The sequence below is a fragment of the Lissotriton vulgaris genome, chromosome 2_1, assembly GCF_964263255.1.
Source record: "Lissotriton vulgaris chromosome 2_1, aLisVul1.2, whole genome shotgun sequence".
Classification (NCBI taxonomy): Eukaryota; Metazoa; Chordata; class Amphibia; order Caudata; family Salamandridae; genus Lissotriton; species Lissotriton vulgaris.
Window position 1 is genome coordinate 2083554320 of NC_141687.1, and position 16542 is coordinate 2083570861.

Sequence of the window (16542 nt, forward strand, 5' to 3'; positions counted from 1 at the left end):
CTACAACTCTATTGTCAAGGGAATCTGGTGAGCCCGCACGGCGGACGACGACAGGATGTGCAAAGAAAGGCTCTTAGGCCACTAGGTGCTTACAGGAGTACTGTCGGGTGTGATCGCTGCCCACCCGGAGTGAGGGACAATGGATAGTGATCGGCCATTTTGGACACAGTAATGAGGCCCTCAGGTTGAGAACGATCTGAACCCCGAGAGAGGCAGCCACTGCTTGGAAGGAACACTGAGACTGTCGTGTGGAGGAATAAAGTACGAGGGGGCCGCTTTTCATCTGCGGATGGACGTAGGAACCGAGAAATCCCCTGGAAGTGAAACCGAACCAGCGTTCTTGGGGATCAAGATGGCCGCCAGTGGTCATGAACTGAAAATGAAACAGGGGCATGACCAGGCGAAAGGGCCTGAAACGGATAGCAGGACCCATATCGACTCGGAAGGCTCACCACAGGAACAGCGACTGAATAAAAAACTAGATGGCATACTGGAGGCAATAGCTGCGACCAAGGAGTCCCTGCATCAAGATATAGCGCAGGTTGCCACGGGACTAGGCCTCTTGACGGCGGATCATGCTAAACTAACTGACAGAGTGAAGGAAAATGAGCTACTGCTTCAGGAACTCAAACCAGCTGTGGTGACCGCAGAGCACAAACTGACAGATATTCTTGGTCGCCTGATGACACTGGAGAAGCGGGCGGAGGATGCCGAAAGCCAAAATAGGACAAACAACGTGAGGGTAGTAGGCCTTCCGGAAAAAGTTGAGGGGGATGATGCGGTAGCCTACATGGAGAACTGGTTCAAAACGGTCGTGGCCCCAGAGGGTCTCTCCCCGTTCCTTTCCCTGGAACGGGCACACAGGGTCCCTGCCCGCCCACCTCTGTATGGTCGCCCACCCAGACCTATGGTGGTGAAGATTTTGCATTTCAGAGACAGAGACCTGCTGATACAAAGGGCACGCTCGACGGGCCCCTTCCAGGTGGACAATAGTTCGGTCACGGTTTTTCCCCACTACGCAGGAGGACCAAAAACGCAGGGCCTCCTATTTGGCAGTGAAAAAGGAACTGAGGGATGAAGGCATACAATATTCCTTGCTCTTCCGGCCAAGTTGCGAGTGATCCTGGATGGGACGACCGAATTCTTTCAGACTCCCGAAGAGGTGTGGTCATGGCTTGACTTATATCGTGCTGGTACGGACCGCAGACATAAGGGAGAGAAGGAGAGGCAAAAACCTATCCAGGTGCAAAAGTCCCAACGCATCCGCAAACGGAATGAACTTAAGAGAGCGATGCGGGACGATCAGATGGCGGCGGACAGAAAAGGAGCTTTGGCTGCAACGGCGATCATCACGGGGTCGCAACAGGAGGGGCAATCGATAGGTTCGGACTCTGAAGAGGAAGGAGGAAAATCTGGAGGAGACATTTCGGACGTTGACAGCTCTGGGGGGCCGGCGGTCACCCCACAGACAGCAGATGGACTTTTCAATGAATGACATTTGGAATGAGGACCATACTCCATAATCCTGCTGGTGCAGATTGTCCTGGCGCTCTGCGGAATGGCAAGTATTGTGTTGCAACACCGCATGGGGTCGCGGGCTTGGGGCGAGGGCCTTGCCTGCCCCCGGTTGGCTCTGAATCACCCTCTCGTTGCCCTTAAGGCCTTCTGTAGTGACGACTACAGAGTAGTAGAATGTGTGTTTTGTCACAGGTTTAGATGGAGGCTGATGTCGTGTTATTAGGTCCTGTTCTGGGGAGAGGGGTTGGGGGAGTTTTCCGGGGTGTTTTGAGTTGGGGGTTGTGCTGCAATGATGTTGGTGGCCGAGTAACACTGCTGGGATGGGGGGGGGGGGTGGCTGCAATGGGGACGTTACCTAATCTGAAATGCCTTACATGGAATGTCCGTGGACTTCGAACAATGTCAAGACGATACAAGGTTCACGCCTATCTGGTAAGGCGTGGTATTCAAATAGCACTGTTGCAAGAGACTCACTTAACCAAGCAGGAATGTACTGCACTGCAAAGGAGGTGGTATGGCCAGGTGTTTGGCACACCGTACTCGGCGTTTGCCAGGGGGGTGTTGATATGGGTGAGAGCGGGGGTCCCTTTCCAGGCCACGAACCAGCTGGTGGACCCTGAGGGTCGATTCCTAGCAGTGGAGGGAAGGTTGTATGGTCGTGATGTGGTCTTATGTAGTCTGTACGCCCCCAATGCTGACCAGGCCCGCTTTTTTGATAGATTGACAGGCTCGCTGGCACACATCTTAGCGGGCCCCATCATACTGTGAGGTGACTTCAATTTGCTCACTGATGTCTTACTGGATAGATCACACCCACCGTTAGCCGACTCTTCAGTACGCAGGTTAGCCACACACAGGAAAGACTGGCAGGTGAGGTGGGTCCTTCTTGATATATGGAGGGAACAACATCCTGATCTTAGGGACTACTCCTTCTTCTCGGCGTTACATGCATTACACGTTAGGATAGACTCCATCTTGTGTAGTGGCCTCTGGCTGCCATGATAGCTCACACAGAATACCTGGCTAGGACCATTTCGGACCATAATCCATTACTGATGACGGTGCAGTGGCAGCGAACGAGGTCGGCGGTCCCGACATGGAGACTGCCGCCTGATACATTGGAGGACCTGGTGTTCAGTGATACGGTCCACCAGGGCATTGACCGCTATTTTGGTGAGAACGAGGGTTCAGTTGCCACGAGATCGATTGAATGGGATGCGATGAAGGTGGTGGTGAGAGGTATCTGCATGGGCAGGTTTTCGAATGAAAGGACTATGGTTGTGGCCGATTTGGAGAAGACGGAATGTGTGTTGAGAGATCTGGAGCGGCATAGGCCTGAGCGACCGGAGTTACAGGATCGGCTGCTAGAGGCGAAGGAACTGGTAGCAACGGAAACAGAGCGACTGCGGTGCTATGATTATAAGTTGTATACCATCAAGGTGCATGCGGAAAGGGATAAGGTGGGAACCCTACTAGCTAAACTTGCCAAATCCGGAACCCATAGGTTGCCCGATCATTAGCATAAAGACGGAGACAGGAGCAGTAGTCTACTCGCAAGAAGCAGTTTTGACACGCTTCCTGTCGCACTATACGATTCTATATGAAAGTTGGCTAGAGGCAGACGTCTCTACCATTGACGACTACCTGGAGAGTGTCCATATCCCAGTGCTGGATGACGCTAGCGCGAAGGACCTGGGCGGTCCCATAACAGTGGCGGAGATTCGGGGGGTCATCAAGCAGATGACTAGAAATAAGACACCGGGGGTAGATGGCCTACCGATTGAATTTTATGTGAAATATATTGATATTCTGGCGCCCAGGATCCTTGTGGTATACTCTGAAGCCATGAAACTGGGGCGTCTACCCCAATCGATGAGGGAAGCCCTGGTAGTACCGCTGCTGAAACCTGGTAGGGAGGCCTCAGACGTGATGTCGTATAGACCCCTATCTATGCTGACGGTGGATTACAAGATTCTGAGCCGCATTTTGGCTACCAGACTACTGCCACACATGACCATGATGGTCCACAAGGACCAAGCCGGGTTTATTCCTACTAGGAACACTGCTATAAACATCCGCCAACTGGTCTGCTTACTAGACAGCACTTTGGAAACAGATCACAAACCAGAAGTTTTATCGGTGGATATCGAAAAGGCATTCGATAGCTTAGAGTGGATATACCTTGACAGGGTGCTAGAGAAGTTTGGTCTAGGGGGCGGATTCGGGCGCTGGACGAGAGTTCTTTACTCATCTGCTACGGCCAGGGTGCGACTGGGGTCTGTTATATCCTCCGCCTACCCAGTGTGTAGAGGAACGAGGCAGGGATGCTCGCTATCTCCCCTGTTGTTTGCATTAGCAATGGAACCACTGGCAGTGCAGGCGAGAACAGGGGAGCTATACAATGGGATTGACCACGGTGGGGAGTTTCATCACATATCACTATACGCAGACGATCTGTTGCTGTACCTAGCGGATACGGAAAGTGCTCTAGAAGGGGCGGTGGAGATGTTGGCAAACTTTGGTAAGCTGTCGGGCCTCAAGGTGAACTGGAATGAAACCTGCATGTTTCCGTTGCGAGTGGATACGCCGTATCCAACTGTTACAGTGGATGTGGTCTGGGAGGGTACTTGCTTTACCTATCTAGGAGTCCGTATTTACCACAATGTCATGACTCTGCTAGAAGGAAATATAAGGCGCTGCATCAGGGCTCTGAGAGGGTGCATGTCCTTCTGGGCCTCCCTGCCTTTATCGGTGCAAGGCCGGGTGGCCCTACTGAAAATGTTGGCCTTGCCAAGGCTGCTCTATTACTTTTGTACCTTACCGGTGTGGGTTCCTCAGCGGATCTTTAAAGAACTGAGGACGATGGTCATTGACTTTCTCTGGGGGCACGGGAGGCGCAGGGTGGCATTGAATACTCTGATGAGACCCAAACTGGAGAGGGGATGGCGGTTCCAGATTTTGAATTGTATTACCTAGCAGCACAATTACAGATCTTAACGCAAAACATTGCGAAAGAATTTAGAGGCCCAGACCAGGACCGGGGAACCAGTATCCAGAGGCACATCCTATCATATATAATTATGCAACAGAAATTGGATCTGAGAGGCTTATCCATGGAGGAGAGAACCCTACGGTTGTGCTGGCACAGGAGCTTGAAGAGGGCAAAGGCAACAAGGCCATATGCGCCGGAGCTTCCCTGGGGATGCTGACAGCATTACCATATGGAGGCGATTGGTCCCCACTATCGGAATGGGAAGTTCTGGGTTTACAGGTGGTAGGAGACTTATATATTGATGGGATGCTGGTCCCCTTCAGGGTATTACAAGATCAGTTTGGTCTCCTGGATGGAAGCTACCTCTTACACGCAGCAGTGGTCGCGGCAATACAGAAACACTGGAAAGGGGGGCTAGCGGAACCAGACATGACCATGGCCTGTCAATATGTGGTGATGGCTGCGGGAACGTTCAAAGCGGTTACCTGCCTCCACTCTAGAATGCTACATGAGGGACTTGAACCACTAACCATACTGAAAGAGAAATGGGAGGAGATCATAGGCAAACCAATCCCAGACCCAATCTGGGGACACATCCTGAAGAGGACATGGAAGGGTTGTAGAAATGCCTGCTTCCAGCAGGTGCACTTCTTTGTACTACATAGAGCCTATTTGACCCCAGGAAAGATCAGACGGTACTTCCGAGTACAAGATGCAGCGTGCCCGAGGTGCCTAGCACCTGAGGTAGAGCTTGATCACTTATTATGGGGTTGCCCGAAGTTAGGGACGTATTGGCCTGAGGTGGGAGAGCTTCTGAATACAGTTACGGACCGTGAAGTGGAGTTTGATATGGCGACTTGCCTACTGCTTTGGTTCCCTCACACGACTAGAACGAAAATTACAAGTAAATTTATTGATCTGGGACTCATATTGGCCCAGAGAGAGATTACCTGGCACTGGAAATCCAAGGAGGGCCCATCAGTTAGGAGATGGATGAATGAGCTGCTGAAATGGTCCAGATGTGAAAGTATGATTCGATTACGGCAGGCTGCTAGGACTGCTAACGATAAGAGCTTGGAGATGACGAGGGCTTGGGATACAATAGTGCAGGCTCTGAAAGACTACATGACAGAGGATGAAGAGTAGTGACATCCGGAGTGGAGGGTTCCAAGGGGCTTGCAAGAACGAATACACATAATCATCAAGTAGCGACCTCCTGAGTCAGTACCCACAATTACAACCCACATCAGCAGCAGTTGGGGGGAGGAAGGGGAAGGGGAGGGGACTTCTTAGGGATCCGCTGAAATGACAGGAGGGGGTGCCCGCAGAAAGGAATTGGAGTTACCACTGAAGGGAGGGATATCTGGGCCACAACACTTTGGATAAATAGGGATTGGTTACCGATGGCCCACAGAACACACCCGAAACAAACAGAGACTGTTTGAGAGCGAAGCACTTTTCACTAGCTCCCGTGGGATGCTTTTTTAGAAACACAGTTCCTTCCTGTATATTTCTGTTTTTTACAAATTGCACATATGTCAAAACAAATTGTCAATATATAACATAATACTTGTCAAGAAACCAAAACGACTCTGATGCTCGTCGATGTCATATATTTTAATGACTGTTTTCTTGCTTTAGATTTCTTCTTTTAGTACATTACATCATGTACTGTAGTTCCTTTTAACATCATTACAGCAGTTCATCCCAAGCATTTCGGTATTCAATACCTTCGTCAGGGGAATACTGAAAATTGACATAAAACAATAATCAAAACTCTACTTGGGGATTTTTAGGACCCCACCTCGTGTGCATGCAAACACTCATTTAGTTATAATGTGAAAGGTGCCAACTCTATGCACATGCTGCTGTCTATGTTTCTCCGTGCTCTTAAAACTATGTAACCTTCAACAGTACCATAGTACCCTGTGCTACATCACGACCACATGCTGGTCAATACCATGTTCATCGTACCTACTATGATGCTCCAGTGTCTTACCTATTTGTGTACTAGTTGTGTAGAACTAACGAACAAACTGCAAGAAACTGTGAAAAAGAAGAAGAAAAAATGGTATCACTGTGTTTACACCTAACTTCTTAGACCTCAACTGTGCCAGAATATATAAAGCAGCGTACCTTGACTGCTTGCCAACGTTGTCACTGTCCAATACTCTTACAGTCGCCGTGTGTGAAACTGCCTCATAAATTCAATGCTGCCGCCAAAACGGACTATTCTGCCAACAAACGAATATTAAATTATTAAATGCGCCCAGCTGCACGAGTACGTGCTGCGTGTTTGTGTAAAACGCTACCGCTGTTTCTCACCTGGCATGTCGGCTCTAGCTTACTCCTAATCCTATCGTTTGGCGTGGAGGCTCTCTTCCATGTCCTGCCCGTTGTGGAGCTAAACCAACCTGAACATAAAAGACGGGCGCTAAACATAAATGACGGACTAGTGTGGCATTCTGGCGACGGGCGCCATTTTAAAGTGGATGCTGATGCTGATGTTTGTAATGAAATAGTGAATAAACTATCAGTGATAACTAAACATGTTATTGAGTAATGATAGTATAGTTGACACATTCATTTATAATTAACACATTCATTTATAATAAACAACGGTATGACATAATTCGGTGGAGAAGATCAATGCATGCCACATTAACAGAGATGATACATTGTCAACATTAAAAACATTGGTCAGAATATGAAAAAACAATGGTCAGAATATGAGAGAACAACAAATAATAATTCAGTACATACTTATTTACAAGAAACACATGTATTCAATGTTATCGTTGAGCCCACGCGGTTCAAGCGAATTCAAGTGGCGGATCCAATATGTTTCCCTTTGGGACAGGTGTCGATTGGTGTCAGCATGTGACTTCATATCTATCCTCTCTAACACAGTGTATCGTAACTGGGGTATGGTATGTTGTCGCTCTTTCCAATGTATGGCCAGGTTAGACTTGGTGTTACAAGTTCTTATCAAACTTTTGTGCTCTGTGATTCGCACTTTCACCTTACGTGTAGTTTTCCCTACATATACTAACCCGCAGGGACATTTGATGGCGTACACTACCATTTCACTGTTACAATCAGACGTGTGTCTGAGAATAATCTGTTTGCCTGTGTGGGGGTGTTGGAAAACGTTCCCTACCATCACATTACCACAGTGTCCACAATTGTGGCATTTCACCACGCCTCTATGTTGACCTACTTTGGTCTGTGTCTGAGTTTGTTTCAATATTTCTTTTAAATTTTTGGATCTCGTGTGTGCAAACAGAGGTTTGTCTACAAACACTGCCTTAAAATCCGATTCCTGTTCAATTACTTCCCATCTTTTTAATATGCTTTTCTTGATTAGTCTGCTGGCTGTAGAGTGTTTGATAACAAACACCTCCCTTTGAAGTGTGGGTCTTGTGGTTTTTATTAGAAGTGTCTCCCTGCTAGTTGATCTAGCTTTGAGTTTTGCCTGCTAAATTAGCTCCTCTGGGTACCCTCTGTCTTTATAAGCCTGTGTCATGACCTCCATCTCTAGTATTCCTTGTTCTTCTTGAGAACAGATTCTGCGAGCCCGTAGAAACTGCGAGAAGGGTAAATGGTTCTTTAGGGACATGGTGTGAAAACTACTATAATGCAAAGCATTGTTACGGTCAGTCGGTTTTTTATACAGTCTTGTGTGTAGTTCTGAACCGTGTTTCTCAATGAGGATATCAAGGTAGTTAATAGTTTCTGCATGTATGGAATAAGTTATTTTGATCTGATCGTGTTTGCCATTCAACTCGGTGAGAAGATTTTCTAAAGAGTCATGGGTACCTTTCCACACTATGAGAATGTCGTCTATAAACCTGACGAAGAGTTTCAAATGTTGTTTCCATTCCTGATTCTGCAGTATATTCTCTTCCTCATATTTTGCCATAAATATATTGGCAAATGTCGGTGCCCCAGTAAAACCCATGCTGGTTCCTGTCCGCTGAAGGTAAAAGTTATCTTGCCATTGGAAATACCCATGGTAAAGGCAAAAGTGAAGTAGTTCTAAAAGAAATACATTGGTGCCCTCGTCATAATCATGTTTCAATAACATCCATTCCACCGCCTCCAACCCCTCTTGGTGGGGGATAGAGGTGTACAATGCCGTTATGTCTACTGTGCACAGCCATATGTGCTCTTCGATACTGATGTTGACTTCCTGGAGTCTTTTTAGGCAATCTGTTGTGTCCAGTATATAAGTGCTCCACTGCTGAACTAGTGGCTGTAGCTAATGGTCTAGAAATTTCCCTAACGGTTCATGCAGTGAGCCACATCCCGCAACAATGGGCCTGAATGGTGGGTCCACTGGATTTTTGTGCATTTTCGGCACCATATATATGTGGGGTCTCTTGGGAAATTGAGTGGTCAAAAATCTACGAGTTTGCTCATCTATCCATCCCATGCTGGCGGCATTGTCAAGAATACTCTGTAAGATGGATTGGAATCGAATTGTGGGATCCGTGTCAAGTTTGATATGTCTCCTCATCAGTCACATGCTGATTAACCTTCTCCTGATAGTAAGTGTTGTTGAGCACTACCAGGGCGCCCCCTTTGTCAGCAGGTACTATCTTAAGGGTGTCATTCTCTGCTAGTTTGCGCAAGGTGGTTTGTTCCTGTCTGGTGAGATTGTTTTGACTTTTTCGTGTCATAGGAACCTTTTCCATATCCTTCTTGACTAAAGTCTCAAATAAGTCTAAAGTTTTGTGTGAAAAGGGAGCCATGAATGTGCTTTTGGGTCTGAACGTCTGTGCTGTTGCAGGTGTTCCTGTGAGTGTGGTGGATTCTTGTTCAATAGTGTGGAAGAACCATCTCAGACGGAGTTTTCTCATGAACTTAAATATAGAGACCTCTGTCTTTAGACTTATTTGAGACTTTAGTCAAGAAGGATATGGAAAAGGTTCCTATGACACGAAAAAGTCAAAACAATCTCACCAGACAGGAACAAACCACCTTGCGCAAACTAGCAGAGAATGACACCCTTAAGATAGTACCTGCTGACAAAGGGGGCGCCCTGGTAGTGCTCAACAACACTTACTATCAGGAGAAGGTTAATCAGCATGTGACTGATGAGGAGACTTATATCAAACTTGACACGGATCCCACAATTCGATTCCAATCCATCTTACAGAGTATTCTTGACAATGCCGCCAGCATGGGATGGATAGATGAGCAAACTCGTAGATTTTTGACCACTCAATTTCCGAAGAGACCCCACATATATATGGTGCCGAAAATGCACAAAAATCCAGTGGACCCACCATTCAGGCCCATTGTGGCGGGAAGTGGCTCACTGCATGAACCGTTAGGGAAATTTCTAGACCATTACCTACAGCCACTAGTTCAGCAGTGGAGCACTTATATACAGGACACGACAGATTGCCTAAAAAGACTCCAGGAAGTCAACATCAGTATCGAAGAGCACATATGGCTGTGCACAGTAGACATAACGGCATTGTACACCTCTATCCCCCACCAAGAGGGGTTGGAGGCGGTGGAATGGATGTTATTGAAACATGATCATGACGAGGGCACCAATGTATTTCTTTTAGAACTACTTCACTTTTGCCTTTACCATGGGTATTTCCAATGGCAGGATAACTTTTACCTTCAGCGGACAGGAACCAGCATGGGTTTTACTGGGGCACCGACATTTGCCAATATATTTATGGCAAAATATGAGGAAGAGAATATACTGCAGAACCAGGAATGGAAACAACATTTGAAACTCTTCGTCAGGTTTATAGACGACATTCTCATAGTGTGGAAAGGTACCCATGACTCTTTAGAAAATCTTCTCACCGAGTTGAATGGCAAACACGATCAAATCAAAATAACTTATTCCATACATGCAGAAACTATTAACTACCTTGATATCCTCATTGAGAAACACGGTTCAGAACTACACACAAGACTGTATAAAAAACCGACTGACCGTAACAATGCTTTGCATTATAGTAGTTTTCACACCATGTCCCTAAAGAACCATTTACCCTTCTCGCAGTTTCTACGGGCTCGCAGAATCTGTTCTCAAGAAGAACAAGGAATACTAGAGATGGAGGTCATGACACAGGCTTATAAAGACAGAGGGTACCCAGAGGAGCTATTGCAGCAGGCAAAACTCAAAGCTAGATCAACTAGCAGGGAGACACTTCTAATAAAAACCACAAGACCCACACTTCAAAGGGAGGTGTTTGTTATCAAACACTCTACAGCCAGCAGACTAATCAAGAAAAGCATATTAAAAAGATGGGAAGTAATTGAACAGGAATCGGATTTTAAGGCAGTGTTTGTAGACAAACCTCTGTTTGCACACACGAGATCCAAAAATGTAAAAGAAATATTGAAACAAACTCAGACGCAGACCAAAGTAGGTCAACATAGAGGCATGGTGAAATGCCACAATTGTGGACACTGTGGTAATGTGATGGTAGGGAACGTTTTCCAACACCCCCACACAGGCAAACAGATTCTTCTCAGACACACGTCTGATTGTAACAGTGAAATGGTAGTGTACGCCATCAAATGTCCCTGCGGGTTAGTATATGTAGGGAAAACTACACGTAAGGTGAAAGTGCGAATCACAGAGCACAAAAGTTTGATAAGAACTTGTAATACCAAATCTAACCTGGCCATACATTGGAAAGAGCGACAACATACCATACCCCAGTTACGATACACTGTGTTAGAGAGGATAGATATGAAGTCACATGCTGACACCAATCGACACCTGTCCCAAAGGGAAACATATTGGATCCGCCACTTAAATTCGCTTGAACCGCGGGGGCTCAACGATAAAATTGAATACATGTGTTTCTTGTAAATAAGTATGTACTGAATTATTATTTGTTGTTTTCTCATATTCTGACCATTGTTTTTTCATATTCTGACCAATGTTTTTAATGTTGACAATGTATCATCTCTGTTAATGTGGCATGCATAGATCGTCTCCACCGAATTATGTCATACCGTTGTTTATTACAAATGAATGTGTTAATTATAAATGAATGTGTCAACTATACTATCATTACCCAATAACATGTTTAGTTATCACTGATAGTTTATTCACTATTTCATTACAAACATCAGCATCAGCATCCACTTTAAGATGACGCCCGTCGCCAGAATGCCACACTAGTCCGTTATTTATGTTTAGCGCTCGTCTTTTATGTTCAGGTTGGTTTAGCTCCACAACGGGCAGGACACGGAAGAGAGCCTCCACGCCAAACGATAGGATTAGGAGTAAGCTAGAGCCGACATGCCAGGTGAGAAACAGCGGTAGCGTTTTACACAAACACGCAGCACGTACTCGTGCAGCTGGGCGCATTTAATAATTTAATATTCGTTTGTTGGCAGAATAGTCCGTTTTGGCGGCAGCATTGAATTTATGAGGCAGTTTCACACACGGCGACTGTAAAAGTATTGGACAGTGACAACGTTGGCAAGCAGTCAAGGTACGCTGCTTTATATATTCTGGCACAGTTGAGGTCTAAGAAGTTAGGTGTAAACACAGTGATACCATTTTTTCTTCTTCTTTTTCACAGTTTCTTGCAATTTGTTTGTTAGTTCTCCACAACTAGTACACACATCGGTTAGACACTGGAGCATCATAGTAGGTACGATGAACATGGTATTGACCAGCATGTGGTCGTGATGTAGCACAGGGTACTATGGTACTGTTGGAGGTTACATAGTTTTAAGAGCACGGAGAAACATAGACAGCAGCATGTGCATAGAGATGGCACCTTTCACATTATAACTAAATGAGTTTTTGCATGCACATGAGGTGGGGTCCTAAAAATCCCCAAGTAGAGTTTTGATTATTGTTTTATGTCAATTTTCAGTATTCCCCTGACAAAGGTATTGAATACCGAAATGCATTGGGATGAACTGCTGTAATGATGTTAAAAGGAACTACAGTACATGATGTAATGTACTAAAAGAAGAAATCTAAAGCAAGAAAACAGTCATTAAAATATATGACATCGACGAGCATCAGAGTCGTTTTGGTTTCTTGACAAGTATTATGTGATATATGGACAATTTGTTTTGACATATGTGCAATTTGTAAAAAACAGAAATATACAGGAAGGAACTGTGTTTCTAAAAAAGCATCCCACGGGAGCTAGTGAAAAGTGCTTCGCTCTCAAACAGTCTCTGTTTGTTTCGGATGTTTTGTACTGACTAGGGCCAGTCAGTTTGAGCGAAAGCACCATATAATTATTTGGATTAAGAGCACACATTTGGATCAATAGTATATATTTGGATTATAGCATACATAGGAGTGCAGAGTGCCATATCTCTTTGTAGTATTTATCCAATTTTGGCGCCCACAGAACACACCACCACGGGAGGGTACTGGAAGGGACCGTATAGCGCGGGCACTGATGCTACTGGTGTCTCCCATAATGGGGGGTCGACTATAATTGACGGTGAATTGGGGGGGGAGTTTGGAGGGCAAAAATGCAGATACTACATTGTGTTGTTGACCAGACATCTCTATGAGATGGCCACCATGAAGTCTTTGCTGGACAATATGAATACGCCGCCCAACCTCCGGGATGTGGGCTGAATGGCTGTGTGCAATTTCATTGACAAGAATGTGCCTTGGAATGTCAAGAGTGAGAAGGTTGACCTATCTTGCTGCCTTGTTTCTAATTCTGCAATAAAAACCGATTAAAAAAAAATGGAAGAGAACTTGTGGGGTACAGGCTACAGCCATCTACATCAAGCATGTGAAGCAACTGAGCTATCTTACATAAATGTAATCTCCATGTGTACACGGGGTTGACCTTCGTGAAAAGTACTCTTCTCAAATGCACTAAATGCTGTTAAAAGTGAAGTTTACTGACAGGGTTACACCCTGCTCTTATCATTCAGCTGCAGCCCCAACCCCGCCCTGATGCTTTGTTTGGGAGAAGAAATGAGTTTCCACCTGCCATGTCTCTGTTTCAGACCTGCCAAACCTCGGTATTCGTAGCTGCAAGAAGTCACCGCTGCCTCAAAAGCGTTTGCAGCTGCCAGACCGTGGTGTCCGTGTCCACACAGGCTAGAGATCTTGAAGTCAGACCATTGTGCTCATAAACACCAAACCATGGCTTGAGCACACAGGCCTTAGATGTCACACCGGCCAGGCCTTGACAATTTCCTCTTTGAGGTGTCAGTGATGTTAGCAGCTGGCACACCTCACCTATGTTAGCACCTGTCAGCACTCGGTGACTACACCAGACGGGCAGGCCTCGTTGCTTGCACACGTCAGGCCTCTTTGCAGCAGCCAGTCAGGTCTCAGCGGTTGGACACATCAGGCCCCGGTGTTTGCACACGTCAGGCCTATTTGTTTGAACCAGCCGATCAGGGCAAAGTTTTCCGCCAGCCAGTCAGGCCTCGGTGTGGACACCCACAATGCCTCCGTGTTTTGCAACTGTCATCCCTTGGTGTTTGCACATGCCAGGCCTCTTTGCAGCTGCCAGTCAGGCCTCAGTGTTTGCACATGCCAGGCCTCTTTGAAGCAGCCAGTCAGGCCTCGGTGTTTGCACACATCAGGCCTCCGTGTTTGCACATTTCAGTCAGGCCTCAGTTTTTGCATATGTCAGTCAGGCCTCAGTGTTTGCATATATCAAGTCTATTTGTCGGGACCAGCAAGTCAGAGTTCAGTGTTTCACCAGCCAGTCAGGCCTCGGTGTTTGCACATATCAGGCCTCATTGTTTGCATATGTGAGTTATTCCTCAGTGTTTGCATATGTCAGTCAGGCCTCAGTGTATGCATATGTCAGTCAGGCCTCGTCGTTTGCACACTTTGCCTATTTGGCTGCACCAGCCGGTCAGGCGTCTGTGTTTGCACACACCAGGCCTTGGTGTCTGCACATATCACTCAGGCCTCAGTGTTTGCATATGTCTGGCCTATTTGTCTGCACCAGCCAGTCAAGGCTCGGTGTTTCACCAGCCAGTCAGGCCTCGGTGTTTGCACAGTTCAAGCCTCATTGTCTGTATATGTGAGTCAGACCTCAGTGTTGGCATATGTCAGTCAGGCCACATATTTTGCACACTTAGCCTATTTGTCTGCACCAGCCAGTCAGGCCTTGGTGTTTGCACCCACAATGCCTACCTGTTTTGCAGCTCTCAGGCCTCAGTACTTCCAGTGGCCTTCACTACCCCACAGGCTGGCAGATTAAACGCCAGTCCGGCAAAGACCGGGGCTTGATCCATACGATTATTGCGCTTTGGGCCAGCTTTAACGATAATCCTGCTGCAGATGACATCAAGTACATGTCAATAACCCGAGATGAAAGCAGCATCACCTGAGGGAAGTGGCTCACTCACAGAACATCTCAGGCCGTCTTTCAAGGCCTGGGCAGGGATACTTGGGGGCGGAGAGGCTGTTGGGCACCGCTGCTGCGTCACACACGAAAGAGAGGGCGGGAGTTGCGCGTGCATGAGATAGGGCACAAGGGTGAGGGACAGAACAGGAAAGACAGAGGGTGAGTGACAGGGTAAGATACAAAGCTGCAGAAAGGACACTGGGGAGACTCGTGAGTGACAAAGTGACTAGAGGCCCCTAGAGGCATTAGGGGCGAGACCGAGTGAGACAGTGAAAGAAGCGAGATGGGTCAGAGGGGTAAGAGACAGAGGTGTCACAGACATGAAATGAGAAGTGAGTGACAGAGTAATGGAGAGTGAGGGTGAGAGTGGTTAAAGAGACAGCAGCGAGCGAGCTTAAGTTAATGGCAAAGAAAGGAAGAGAGGTGAGAAACTAGGGGCGCACTGAGGCAGTGAGAGAAGAGGGAATCGAGGTAGAGGGTTAAGACAAAGCGGCATGAGAGACGGATGGGGAGAGTGACAGAAAAGTGGTTATTGAAAGGGAGACAGTTGGTGGAAAGAGAGCCTAGTTCAAGTGAGAGAGACGGGATGAATGAGACGTAGTGAGTGAGGCAGGGGGTTAATCAGTGACAGAGATAACGGGTTGAGTGAGAAACATGGAATAGGTGTGAGGGCAGGATGAGCGGGAGAGGTAGAAGAAAGAGCGAATCAGAGGGGTGAAAGAGTGAGGAGTGTGAAAGACAAGTGAAATAGACAAACCAGTAAGTAGGGTAGCTACACTTTGTGTTAAAGAGATGGAGTGGCGAGATTAAAAATATCCGAGTGAGGTGAAATGTGAAATACGCACTCCATTCCCACTCAAACAAGGTTTAAGATTGCTTACGTGTGACATTTTATAATTTCAATATAATATTAGTGACATTTATTGACTATGAGTGACACTTTATCACAACCAAACCAAAGCAATGAACAGGAGGGAAACATAAATATCAGGAATCACACCTATTGGACCAATGGGACACTATAAGGGCTTGGAGTCCTATTAATAACAAGCGGCAGAGAAAGCGATCGCAAAAGTGAAAGCGATCCCTATTAGGAAACAAAGAAGCCCGCGAATGGTGCACGGGCACGCCACAGCGAGACATGTGGTTTCAATTATCGCGCCTGTGTCTGTTCACGATCATTTAAACACATGGCAGCATGGCGCGTAATAGAGACCGATAGGCCATGGGTGGAGCAATGTGCCCACCTTTGGCCAATTGCGTGCTGTCTTTGATAAAAAGACGCACGCAAAGGCCAATAGCGTAGGCCGAAAGGAAAAGCACACGCACACATGTGTGCAATTCCTAGGTCCGTTTTCATACCCCCTACATGTGGTCTATCGCTGCGCGAGCACAGCTAAGCACTGCAACACAGGCGCTAGACCTAAAAAGGCTTCTTAAACTAACATAAGTAGATGGTTCTGCCAGGCCATAGCAAAAGCTAATGAAACTCTGGGTCTAACGCTACTCGAAAAGTTTTGGCCAGGTCCACCAGGCTGCACCCCATACTTTTTTTTTAAGTTTAAAAATAATTTTATTTGGTAAAAGGAGAGAAAAACAAGGTGTCAATACAAAGTACAAAAAGAGTATAAAATATAGGAACAATAGTAAGCAATGGGCATAATACAGTTATAAACAATATTG